At 32.4% G+C, this 14,594-nt stretch overlaps 1 non-coding gene across 1 annotated transcript; it reads right to left on the reverse strand.

The window, feature by feature from the left end:
• On the reverse strand, window positions 1-74 carry TRNAF-AAA (transfer RNA phenylalanine (anticodon AAA)). Its single transcript has one exon. It is a non-coding gene; the product is annotated as a tRNA-Phe (tRNA).
• Window positions 75-14,594: the final 14,520 nt, after the last annotated feature.

Below are 14,594 nucleotides of genomic sequence, written 5' to 3' on the forward strand. Positions count from 1 at the left end.
TGGCCCATACAGGTTTCGAACCTCCGACCTTTGCATTTTTAGCACGACGCTCTAACCAACTGAGCTAATAAGCCAATTGATATTAAAGACTAAATAATATAAATACAAATCTTATTGTTAATGAATGTAAATCATATTAAACACAATTAAATCATTCCATATTTTTTTTCATATACTTTAGAAATAAAATATACAATTTAAATTAACTCGACTTCACTTTGAATTACAGTTTGAAGCAATTATAAGTATTAGTACTCTAATCCTTTGAAATTTTGTAAACCAACGCCTTCTTCACCAAAACATGTGTAGTGCCATTACTTTCTCTACAAATGTGTTCCACATGGATGTTGGGTGTGTTACCCTAAACTCGTAGTTTGTATTTATGTAAAAACAAATGTATATTCAATAAAGTTTTATTCAAAATTAATTTGTTGTTGAATTCATAGAATTGCATTGTCCAAAATCCAATAAACCAAATATCCAAGGTTATCCACCTTAAATTTGGAGTCAGTTGATTTGCCATCCTTTTTCCAAGACGAAGTTGAGTTTGAAAAAGGTTTCTTAGTAGCGTACCTCGACTTACGCCTTTGAATTTGCTTTTCAATTTTTACCGAAAATTGCACCAACTCCTTCATATCCTCATACATCTACAAATCAACACGATCAGTCAGTTCTATGTTTAACCCATTCATAAACCGTGTCATGGTGTTCTCCTCATTCTCATCAATGTCTAATCTTCCCATCAATGTTTCCATCTCTTTATAATATTCTTCAACACTTTTGTTTCCTTGGCGAAGAGCTTGAAGTTTTTGTGCACAATCTCTCAAGAAGTGTGGTGGTATGAACCGTCTTCTCATAAGCTCCTTCAGTTCCAACCAAGTTTTCACTCGACCTTCTTGTCGTCTCTTTCTCCTAGAACACACCTTATCCCACCAAGTCTGTGCATAACTCTTAAAATGCGTAACAGAGATAGTTACCTTTTTCTCTTTTATGAGGTTGTTGCCATAAAATATATGTTCAGCTTCTTGTTCCCATTCTAAATAATCTTCCGGGTTGGAAGTGCCATGGAACTTAGGAAATTTAACCTTAATGTTTCCAAAGCCCCGATCTACATGCTTGTCTTCTCTCCTCCCTTGTTGCCTTCTATCATGGAAACCTCCTCTTCCTTTCACTCCTCGACGTTCTCCTCTTCTAGGTACTGTTGTTGGATCAGTATGACAACCCCAGAGGGGGGTGAATAGAGTTAAATGAAACTTTTTGAACTTTTTACTACGGTGGGCCCAATTTAAACAATTATGTAAACTTTTTTGAACAAATGATTTTAACACAAAATTAAATAACAAATTTGAAATACAAACACCCTAATTAATTTCACCAACCAAATAATTCAAATATAAATATTCGACCATAAACATAAATAACAAATTCAAACAATTAATTTCATGCAATTTGTAATAAAGAAAATTAATTGCAAAAATTAAATAGAGTAGGGTTAGAGAAGATGACACCGGAAATTTTATAGTGGTTCGGTAACAACCAGCCTACTCCACTCCCCAAACGCCTCGGTATTCGATTAAGAAACTTTGACTCTTTCCATGGTAGGAGTCAAACCGGTATAAAGCCTTCTTTTTTTTCGGGAGCAAGAAGAAACCCGATCCTTTCCACGGTTGATATGAACCAAAGAGCTCCATTTGTCATGCCTCATTGACCAATTACAAGATCAAGAGCTAGCAAACTTCAACAATTCACATTTCTAAGTTTTTTTAAGGTATGTTAAAGTCAACTTGGTGAAAGTCAAAGTTAACTTCATCAAGACAAGTCAAAGTCAACTCATTCAATTCAAAAACCAAGTCAAACACTCACATCCCTCGTCATGGACGAGGTTGCACTTATTTTGGTTGACTTTCCATGTTCTTAACCTTTTCATTTGCTTGTCTTTTCATTTCTTGTAAGTTATGTCTTTTTATTTACAAGTATTTTCATTTCTTGTAAGTTACAAGTCTTTTCATTTGCTTAAGTCTTTTCATATGGCTTGCTAGGATGGCTACATATAGCCTTGAGATGTCTTGTTGTAAACACAATTGGAAGTTTAATGAAAAGTGAGTTTTCTCATTAGCTTGGTTGAGAGCTTTATCTCCCATTTTTTGTGCAATTTCTTATGTCTTTAGAATTTGCATGTTAGGATCATTCAAGTGGTGTTGATCATATCTCTTGTGGAGTGATTCGAATCACGAGTTTAGAAACGAGTTTTCTCTACTCTTGATATTGATCATCAAGGTAATCCGTTCTTAAACGTAGAACTCAATCTAATTCGTAAGTGAGTAGCAAAGTCAAAGAGCAATGTGCATTTCAAGTGATTTAGATAGCACATAAGAACTCATACAAGTTAGTACATTCTCCCCCACGACTTAGTACACTCTTACACACATCAAACAAATTGGTAAGTGAGTAGCAAAGTCAAAGAGCAATGTGCATTTCAAGTGGTTTAGATAGCATATAAGAACTCATACAATAGCGTGATTTTAGGAGTAACCTGAATAACAACAAAGAAACAAGTTAACAAAAAAAAAGGACAGAATTAGAATGGAAGTTAGAAAGAAATGAAAGCAAAGTTAAAGATATAGATGGCTGGGAATTAAACAACAATGAAGTGGCAAAATTAAAATGAGAATTCAATGCAAGACTAGTAAATGAATAGAAAGTGTAACCATAATATTAAATAGCTAATAGCTAGTTTTAAACACCAAAGTAGGGATTAAACATGCTGAAGTAAAATTGAACATGACGGTGTAAATAACAAAATAAGAACAAAAGAAATCATAATCTCGGTTTTTTTTAATGTTTTCTTGACAAATTTACGAATTGAATGATTTCACCTTGAAAAAAACTGATTTAGAAGATATCAAAGAAAACAAAGTTTTAGACAAGAACGAGATCTAGAAAAATGTAGAAGACTAAAAGATCAAAAGATGTACGCAAATATGATTTTTTTTTTTTGTGCTTTTTGACAGAATATGAAAAACTGATGGAATGGAAAGAACAAAACAAAACCAAAAAAAATTCAAAGATAGATTGAACAGAAACGCAAAGGAAACATATATCTGATCCCGAGCCTAAGGCTCTGATACCAAAATATTAAGAAACCCTTGAGAGTTGGATCTAAGAACCTTTATAATGAACAAGACCCATAGAACTCAATCCCAAAAACCCCGAAAACAAGTATGGAATCAACTAAAGGAAAAGTTTAAGAACGGATTACCTTGATGATCAATATCAAGAGTAGAGAAAACTCGTTTCTAAACTCGTGATTCGAATCACTCCACAAGAGGTATGATCAACACCGCATGAATGATCCTAACATGCAAATTCTAAAGACACAAAAAATTGCACAAAAAATGGGAGATAAAGCTCTCAACCAAGCTAATGAGAAAACTCACTTTTCATTAAACTTCCAATTGTGTTTACAACAAGACATCTCAATACTATACATAGTCATCCTAGCAAGCCATATGAAAAGTCTTAAGCAAATGAAAAGACTCGTAACTTACAAGAAATGAAAAGACATAACTTACAAGAAATGAAAAGACAAGCAAATGAAAAGGTTAAGAACATGGAAAGCCAACCAAAATAAGTGCAATCCCGTCCATAATGAGGGATGTGAGTGTTTAACTTGGTTTTTCAATTGAATGAGTTGATTTTGACTTGTCTTGATGGAATTAACTTTGACCTTGACTAAGTTGACTTTAACTTACCTTAAAAAAACTTAGAAATGTGAATTGTTGAAATTTGCTAGCTCTTGATCTTGTAATCGGTCAATGAGGCATGACAAAGGGAGCTTATTGGTTCATATCAACGGTTCAAGATTAAACCGTTATAAATGCTATTTTTCGAGCTCAATAGCAATCCTTACAAAGAATATGAAAATTTGAGAACAAATTTACAAACTCTCTCAAATAGTAGATATACAAATTTTTGCTCACAAATTTGTAAGAAAAATTCTTACAAATAAAAACCCTCAAATGGCTAAAAGAAATAAAATTGGAAGCACTAATATCTCTCAAATAAAAATATTTCTCTCACAAGAAATTAGAACAACATTTGAAATTTTGGAGAGATGAACATGAAGGGATTGAAGAGAAAATTGGAGAGGAAAGTTGTTGAAATTTTGAGAGAAGAAGAGTTGTTTGAATAGGGGGAAAAAAGATTGAAATTGATTTGAAACCAAAATCAATTTAGACCATTAGATTTCAAATGATTAAAGATGAAATGTTGAGATTTAATGGAATAAAATAATAATAATAATAAAATATTATATATGGATGTGTCAAACGGCTATATATATAATATAATATAATATATATAATTTTTTTAAAAAAATAAATATGCATTTAATGTGATGTGACATATATATATATATTTTTTTTCTTTCTTTTAAGTTACCTTCAGTAACTTTGTTCTTTTTTCCTTTTTTTTTTTAATATCATGTCACATGTCAACATTTCATTTGACCACTTAGTTGATTCAGCTGCCATGTCATCCATATCGGGTAATTTTTCTTCTAACTTCTTTTTATCATAATTTCTTCGTTTGAGCTCCAATCTGTGTAATTCAAAATTCGTTAGAACCATCGTATCGAGCTCTATGCTGTGAATACTTTAAAACACTAAAATTATCAATAAACAAAATATATATTATCAGTAAATAATATAATATTATTGAAGGTCATAATAAATTTATGTTTTATAACAATAATTCTTACACACCAAAAACAATTAATACTAAGTGTGTTTGTTATCATCAAAACACTAATTAATTAAATTAATTAACAGAGATTAAGGGCCAAAAAGCCAAAACTAATTAATTCTAGGTACAAAACTAGATTTAGCATTCATACACACAACCTTAGGCATATTAAGCTTAGACACAATAAGACATACTTTAACAAAGATAATTTTAGAACTTGAAGGAGTAGAACATTCATCTATATAGCCTAAACCTCTTTTATCACCAAAAGGTTTGCCTACTTCAATTATTTTATCTAACCTTTGAGCACCTATTGTCAACTTCCTAATAGATTAATTTGCAATTTCAATCTCTTTACTAGCAAGCAATTCATTTTCTTCAAGCACATGCAAAAGATCATTTTTCTCACAATTATAACATTCAAGAAATTTAATTTTGTCAATAAAGGAAATTTTCTCTTTCTCCAAAGATGTATGGCTAGTTTCCAACATAACAATTTCACTTTTCAAACTAGCAATCTTATCATTTAGTTCCAATGAAAAAGATTTCATTTTCTCATTCTTATTTCTCAAATCATTCAAATCAATTTTTAATTCGCATGCTAGAGATTTGAGATCCTCATTTTCTTCTTCAACAAGATACTTTTATCGAGATAAAATTTGAAAAATAATTTTTGTAGAAGAGCGAAACTGAGCTCTGATACCAATTGTTGGATCGGTATGACAATCCTAGAGGGAGGTGAATATGGTTACATGAAGCTTTTTGAACTTTTTACTACGGTGAGCCTAATTTAAACAATTATGTAAATTTTTTATGAACAAATGATTTTAACACAAAATTAAATAACAAATTTGAAATACAAACACCCTAATTAATTTCACCAACCAAATAATTCAAATATAAATATTTGACCATAAACATGAATAACAAATTCAAACAATTAATTTCACGCAATTTGTAATAAAGAAAATTAATTGCAAAAATTAAATAGCGTAAGGTTAGAGAAAATGAGACCGGAAATTTTATAGTGGTTCGGCAACAATCGGCCTACTCCACTCCCCAAGCGCCTCTTGGGTATTCGATTAAGAAACTTTGACTCTTTCCACGGTAGGGTTCAAACCGGTATGAAGCTTTTTTTTCGGAAGCAAGAAGAAATCTGATCCTTTCCACGGTTCAAGATCAAACCGTTATAAATGCTATTTTTCGGGCTCAAGAGCAACCCTTACAAAGAATATGGAAATTTGAGAACAAACTTACAAACTCTCTCAAAGAGTAGATATACAAATTTTTACACACAAATTTGTAAGAAAAATTCTTACAAATAAAAGCCTTCAAATGGTTAAGAGAAATAAAATTGGAAGCACTAATATCTCTCAAATAAAAAAATTTCTCTCACAAGAAATTAGAATAACCTTTGAAATTTTGGAGAGATGAACAGGAAGGGATTGAAAAGAAAATTGGAGAGGAAAATTGTTGAAATTTTGAGAGAAGAAGAGTTGATTAAATAAGGGAAAAAAGATTGAAATTGATTTGAAACCAAAATCAATTTGGACCATTAGATTCAAATGATTAAAGATGAAATGTTGAGATTTAATGGAATAAAATAATAATAATAATAAAATATTATATATGGATGTCAAACGGCTATATATATATATAATATAATATAATATATATAATTTTTTTAAAAAACAAATATGCATTTAATGTGATATGACATATATATATATATATTTACTTTTTATTTTTTTTGTTTTTCTTTTAAGTTACCTTCAACGGTAACTTTGTTTTTTTCTCATTTTTTTCTTTTTTTTTAATATCATGCCACATGTCAACATTTCGTTGTACCACTTAGTGGATTCATCTCTTCTAACTTCTTTCGATCATAATTTCTTCGTTTGAGCTCCAATTTGGGTAATTCAAAATTCGTTGGAATCATCGTATTGAGCTCTACGCTGTGAACACTTTAAAACACTAAAATTATCAATAAATAAAATATATATTATCAGTAAATCATATAATACTATTGGAGCTCATAATAAATTTATGTTTTATAACAATAATTTTTATACACCAAAAACAATTAATACTAAGTGTGTTTGTTATCATCAAAACACTAAGTAATTAAATTAATTAACTGAGATTAAGGGCCAAAAAGCTAACAACTGCAACCTCCGGCTCCTCGTCTTCATCTTCTTGCCCTAAGTCTTCTTCCTCCTCCAAAACTTCTTCAGGCCGCCTTCTTCCTTGAGGTCTATCCATAGTTGAAGTCTTTGCTCCATCCTATCTAACCTCTCATTGATCATGGTCTCCACATTTTGCATGACTCTCTCAAGTAGTTGTTCTTGTGGTTCCATCCCTTCTACATCTCCACTAGTAGGTCTATCTCCTAAGTTTGACATTGCTGCAAAAGAGAAAACAATTAAAGAAAAGTGGACCTAACAATTCAGTCCCTCACGTGTTCACTTAATGGACGTGGTTCGCTCGTGTTTCCGCTCAAAAGGATGCTCTCTCACAAGGATACAATCTCTCTCAAGTATAGGGTGATGATCAAAGAGTTTGCAACCAAGAAGCTAATGAAGCAAATAAGTAACAATTCAAATAGGAATGATTACAAAGTGTCAAACTTAAGTAAGAAACAAGTAGAACCCACGAAATAAAAAACTAAGAATCAAGAACCTAATATTCAAGATCCAACAAACTAGAATAGAAAACAATGAAAATAAGATATATGGAATAAATAATCAAAGACTCAAAATCCAAAGAATTATGCAAGATGAACAAAACGAGCAAACAACTAGACAAGAATATTTAGGTAAAATTAACAAGGAAACAATGAAAAATTAGGATGCAATGAAACTCATAATTTCTCCCAAAATCCAAAATAAAAATGACAAGATATATCCTTCGTAACACTAGAAGTCAAAAAGTTGAATGATTCATAAAGTTTGATCTTGTAAATTGATTTGGAATATCAAAAATTTCAACTACTTAACTTCTCGTACTTGCTTCAGCTGCTTCATAATATTCATAAGTAAATCCATAAAAAACAGATCCTATAAAAAAAATTAACCTGCTTGCTTTAATTAATATTGAGCTGCTTGCTTCATTTAATATTAAGCTGCAAGTTTCGTTGAACTACTTGCTTCATTCCTTCTGATTTCCGTTTTTTTTCCAAACCTTCTCAACGAAGTCACTGATCTTCTTTTTCTTTTTTTCTTTTTTTTTTTCACTTCACCACAACCACCACCGCCTCCGTTTCTTTTTTTTTTCTAATTGAATCGACTGCTCAGAAAAAGTTATTTTTTTTAATTCAATTCTAATTGAACTGCTCTGACGCCCAACACCTATTTTTTTTCTTTCGCTTCGCCGACGCTCAAATCCAAAATTTTCTTCTTCTTCTTTTTTTATCGACTCAAATTGATCTTGTCTCCCACAATTTTTTTCCCTCAACGTTCCACGCTGCTGATCATTTTTTTTCCTCCAAATCAAATAATCGGATGAGATCAAGAAATTACAGAACAAGAACCAATTCAAAAATCCCTAAGATACTACTAGACTCAATAAATAAAAAAACAAGAACATGGAAATCAAAGACATAGATATACCCAATCTAGAGTCTGAGCTCCGATACCAAATGATATGAAACCCTAGGAAATTGCAGATAAAAACCCTTTCACCTAATGCGGACCCCTAACTGTCAATTTCAAAAACCCCATATCAAATAGCACAATCCCAAGGGAAGATAAGACGAGGATTACCTTGATGATCGAAGACCGAGAGGTAAGGAGAACTGGTTCCCTACTAAACGTTGAACACTCCACAAGAAGGTTGATCAAACCTAGCTTGAATGTTCTAGGTTTGCAACTTAGATCTAGAATTGCAAAGTTGATGAACCCTTAGTCATCACGATAAAACACTTCAAATTCATTGTTTAAAAATTGATCGTTCTGTTCACAAGATTAAATCCTTAATCTCAAAGGAAGATAAAAAGACTATACTACCCCCAATTAAAAGTGACATAGTTAATTTAAAATAAAAACACCTAAACATTGATAAATTCAATGCCCACATCATTGTGCTAAAAATATAAAAGACCTAAAAATAAGATAAATAACCATTTTTAAAAAATAATAATAAATAAATAAATAAATAATAACATTGTTAATACAAAATTCTGTCAGCTTCTTCTCGTGTCTTCATTTGGCTTCATCTTTGTCTCGTATATTCATTTGGCACCATGAATAAAGTTTTTTCCCATATTTATCCTCTTGGTGTCCATTAGTGGAGCTCACTACTGCTTGGATGTGAGAGTCAAATGCTAGCTGTAATTGTTTGTTTCTTGAACAAGTGATTGGTCCTGGCGGCAAGGCTAATGCATCCAGGTTCATATTAATAGCACTTCGAAGAGAGTTCCGGGAGGTGAAGTTTTTGTTGAATTTTTAAAGTGTGAAAGAAAGTGGAATTTGAAATATTGATAAACAATTGAATTTTACAAATTTAATATCCGAAAATTAGATTTGTAAGTTTTAATTCACATATACATTGTGAATTTTGTTTCATTTTGTTTATCAATTGTTCATTTATTTCTTTAGTTGTTATATTTCTTCATTTTACTAAAATTGAAGTTATACATTTAAATAAGGAGTTTTTCCCTTTATTTTGTTAAAGTTACAAAGTTAGATATTACTGAGACGATCGTTGTATCTTGCTAGCAACTTGTGCAGAGTGAATAATTGTCTTCATGTCAACACTATTGAAGCGTGCCTCGACTATTTTTATCAAGTTTTGGTGTTCATCAAGTTGTCAAGATCTATAATTGTTTGTAGCCAGTTACGTTGTAATCTATTGCCATATATAACGTATATTTACTAACAATTTGAAGACAGTTTGTTTATGGCTGGAAACACTTCTGCCAACGCTCCTTCGATGATAGGATCGACCATTGTCAAATCTCATACTGAAAAACTAGAGAAGTTCAAAGGAGAAAACTTTAAGAGATCGCAACGAAAAATGATCTTCTACCTCACCACCCTGAATCTTGCTCACGTCCTAAAAGAGGTATGCCCAACTACTCAACTAGAAGGAATCACTCCTGAAATTGAAGCTGTCAAGCAAGCGTGGTTGCATTCGGACTTTCTATGTCGCAACTATATTCTAAGTTTCCTGGATGACACCTTGTATAATGTCTACTACAATGTCTTAGATACTTCAAGGCAATTGTGGGAGACATTAGATAAGAAGTATAAGCTGAAAGATGCTGATATTAAGAAATTTGTAGTTGGAAAATTGTTAGATTATAAAATGGTTGATACCAAGTTGGTAGTCAACCAATTGGAAGAATTGTAAATTATCATTAATGATTTGTAAAGTGAAGGATTGGTCATTAATGAACCATTCCAAGTTGCTGCTGTGATTGAGAAATTGCCTCATGCTTGGAGAGAATTCAAATGGTATCTCAAACACAAGCGAAAGGAGTTGTCCATGGAGAATCTTACTATGAAACTCTGCATTGAAAAGGACAACAAAAAGAGGGACAAAGAACCACAGAAAGCTAAAGAACATATTGCTGAAGCTTCAAGGCGTTATCCCAAGAAGAACCAATCTAAGATAAAGGACGTGAATCTTGGGCCAAGGAATGACGCTAACAAGCACATTCATGGAATCTATTGGTTTGTGCTAAGAGTGGTCATATAGCTGTAAACTATAAACACAATAACGGACAAATCTCCAACAACCAGGCCAATATTGTGGAATATGACAATTTAATTGTTGTTATCTTTGAGGTAAATATGGTCTCTGACACCAAAGGCTGATGGATTGATACTCGTGCAACTAGACACGTTTGTGGGGGCAAATCATTGTTCACCGCTTATAAGAAGCTAGATAGTAGTGATAAATTGTACATGGGAAATGCTACAATAGCTTAAGTGGAAGGCAGAGGAGAAGTCCTGTTGAAATGGACTTCTGGAAAGATACTTACCCTCACTAATGAAAAAGAATCTTGTGTCAAGAACACTACTTAACAAAAATGGGTTCAAACTTGTATTTGAGTCGGATAAGTTTATTCTGACTAAGGGGTGTATGTATGTAGGAAAGGGTTATCTGAATGATGGCACCTGTTCAAATTGAATGTACTGGCACAAGTGTCCAAGAACAATAATAATAATAACAACTCTTCTGCTTGCATTGTTGAGTTGTGCGATGTATAACATTCTGGGGTGGGGCATGTCAATTATCATTCTTTACAAAGAATAGTAAGTTTAGGACTATTGCCTGATTTTAACATTGATAATAGACACAAATGTGAAGTTTGTGTTGAATCAAAGTTTTCTAGAAAGTAATTTTCATTTGTGGAAAGAAGAAATACGTTACTTGATTTAATCCACAGTGATGTATGTAACTTGAAAAGTACTCCCACAAGCGGTGGTAAGAGATACTTTGTCACATTCGTTGATGATTGTAATAAATATTGCTATGCATATTTATTACATAGTAAAGATGAGACCTTAAATGTTTTCAAAACATATAAAGTAGAAGTTGAAAATCAACTTGAGAGAAAAATAAAAGTGCTTAGATCAGATAGAGGTGATGAATATGAATCATCATCACTTTCTGAATTTTGTGAAGTTAAAGGTATAATCCATCAAACTACGGCACCTTATAAACCACAACAAAATAGTGTAGCCGAAAGAGAGAACCGAACATTGAAAGACATCGTCAATTGCATGTTAAATAGCTCAGGTTTACCCCATAATTTGTGGGGAGACTTTGATTGCAACAAATTTTATCTTAAATAAAATTCCACATAAGAAGACGAATAAGTCACCTTATGAACTGTGGAAAACAAAGTTACTCTCATATAAAATAGTAAAAGTGTGGGGGTGTTTGACAAAGGTACATGTTTCTTTACCAAAAAGGACAAAATTTGGACCTAAGACAATTGATTGTGTCTTTATATGTTATGCTATGCATAGTGTTGCTTATAGATTCTTGGTGATTAAATCAGAAAAACTTGATATTAATCATAATACTATCATGGAATCTATTGAAGCTAAATTCTTTAAGGATATATTTCCTTTTAAAGAGAAAGGCCGAAAGGTAATGATACCAAAAGGAATCATGAGACTAGCTCTTCGAAAGGTCAAAACGATCGGGAAATTGAGATCGAACCTAGAAGAAGAAAAATAGCTAAGAAAGCTACTTCCTTTGGACCTGATTTCATAACTTATATGATAGGAAGAGAGCCTCCAAAATTTTCAAGAAGCCGTGTCATCTCCAGATGCACCTTATTGAAGAGAAGCTATCAATAGTAAGATAGAATCCATTTTACACAACAATACCAGGGTATTGATTGATTTACCTCCTGTAAGTAAACCAATTAGAGGTAAATGGATTTTCAAAAGAAAGTTAAAAGCTTATGGTACTATTGATAAATATAAAGCCCGTTTAGTAGCTAAAGGCTATCGTTAGAAAGAATGACTAGATTTCTTTGACACCTATTCTTCAGAGATGAGGATTACATCTATAATGATGTTGATTCAATACTAGAATTTGGGATTTTTTTGACGTAAATGAAAAGTAAACAACTGTTGAAATTTCAATAAAAAGGTCACAAAAGGTTAAAAAACATGTTTTTGGCGGGTAAAAACGGAGATTTCCGGATTTTTGTCCTTTCGTGACGTTTTTTATCCATCACGAAAAGTGTGACAAAAAATTCTTTTTTGTGACGTTTTTGGTGAGACGCGTTTTTGGCAGGAAAAGACTGAGTTTTCCGAATTTTTAACTTTTCGTGACGTTTTTCTAACCATAGCAAAAAGTTGAAAGAAAACACGTTTTCCGTGACATTTAATAAACGTCACAAAATGGAGAGGCGCGTTTTTTGCGGGAAAAGATGCAGTTTTGGCCTTTTGATAACGTTTAAAAAAACGTCATAAAAAGTTATTTTCCATGACGTTTAAGAATCGTCACGAAAAGCTGAGGTTCATTTTTTGCGGGAAAACCATATTTCTTAAACATTTTTTAAACGTTATGAAAAGATGAGCCATGTTTTTAGCAAGAAAATATTTCACTATTTCTGCTTGCAATTTTTGGTAAATTTTTGATATTTTATGTCACGAAAAGTTAATATTTGACTTACAATTTTTATTCTATTTAAAAAAAATGTTGTAAAATATTGAACTAGATGATTTTTTTAACGTCACGAAAGATCATAAAATTTCAAGATTTCATGAAACTTTAAAACGTCACGAAAGGTTTCACACTTCTGTTTTCCATTTCGATTTTTCTGTTTGTGGATGAAATGAGTTTTTCTTATGTTTTGTGGTTATTATGAACTTTTGTTGGTTTGTTTAGCTTCAAATGAGTCTCATATGTCTAACCCACCTTTAATTTATGTCTTCAAATTCTTATTTGTTATGGTGAATTTTAAAATTTTATATTTCGTGCTTATCATCGTTGAATTTAGTTATTTAGAATGCTATTAGGCAAGTATTTTGAATGTTATTTAGAACGCTATTAAGTAATCGAGTAAGTAATTAATAGATTTTTAGAATTTTAGTTTTGGCTTAGCATTAAGGCCTTGTTTAAGGAATCAAAATTATAATGAATCAGAATGTAAATCAATCATAATTAAATCAATGGGAATGAAAATGTTATTACTTTGATGTACGTTACTTTAAGATCTTTGAAATCAGAATTAGAAACCAATTGATGTTATTTATGTAACGCCTCACGTTCTCTAGCTTATTTATTTTAAGATTTAAATGTGCCTAGGATTTTTCTCCTAAGCTGATAATTTAAACACTCGGATCTTCCAATTTCAAAGTTCTAATTTTGGGTAAATTAAAATTTAAATTAGAATTCAAGTTTAATTTCGTTGGATTAAGATAAATTATGTTTTCGAATATTAGAAGAGATTTTTAATTAAATTTTATTGTAAGAATTTGGAAATTTAAATTCCCCTTTTGAATTTTACTCTTGGGTTTTAAAATTAAGCTAATTTCTTAAATAAATTTTCAAAACATTTTTAAAATGGTTTTATTGGAAAAAGGGTTAGGATTTTCCCTCTTTCATTAAAATGTTTTTTTTTTTGGCTTTCTTTTAGTTTTTGGTAATTGAGTTTTCTATTTTTTTTTTTTAAAACAACTTGAGTGGAAAAAGTTTGATAGGCTTTCTTTTAGTTTTGGGTGAAAGGAGAAAAAAAACTCTAATTCTTATTTTCCCTTCTCCCCCCTCTTGTAACCGTCAACCCCCACCCCTCTTCTCTTTCTGTTTTCCGACGGCTCCTAGCCCACTCTCACACGAGACCACTAGAAATCTAGCGAGACCATGGGCGATGGTGACGTTCAAAGGTGGCGACTCACGATTTTGGCGTCAACAGTAGCGGCAACCATCGTGTTTCAATAGCCCGCCACTGAGACGACGCGACATGTTCCTTCGGCGTTAATTTGTGGTAGTTCGCGACGGCACGAGGTTGCAGCACCCAGCAATTCGTCGTGTAGCAAGTCAACAGTGGCACACCCACGACATACCCAGCAACAATCCACGTCTTCAAGCACCAGCGGCTCAAAGATCCACCAACTGACAGTGGCACAACAGTTCGGGCGTTCCGGAGGCATGCAACACTGAGTTGCATTGATTGAGGGTATTGCAGCAGTGTTAGGCAACGTCTCGGCTGATTAGCGGTAGTCCACGACCCGTAGTTGCTTTGTTTAGGTGACTCGCACCCTTGCGACGACCGGCGACTTTATTGAACAAATTCGGCACGTACTACTGCTGTAAAACACAAACAACATTGTTTTCCGGGTGTTCGGCGATTACCCACATCCGTTTGAAGCCTGATTTACGCT

The sequence above is a fragment of the Momordica charantia genome (assembly GCF_013281855.1).
Source record: "Momordica charantia cultivar OHB3-1 chromosome 6 unlocalized genomic scaffold, Mcharantia_2.0 BLBB01000006.1, whole genome shotgun sequence".
Taxonomy (NCBI): Eukaryota; Viridiplantae; Streptophyta; class Magnoliopsida; order Cucurbitales; family Cucurbitaceae; genus Momordica; species Momordica charantia.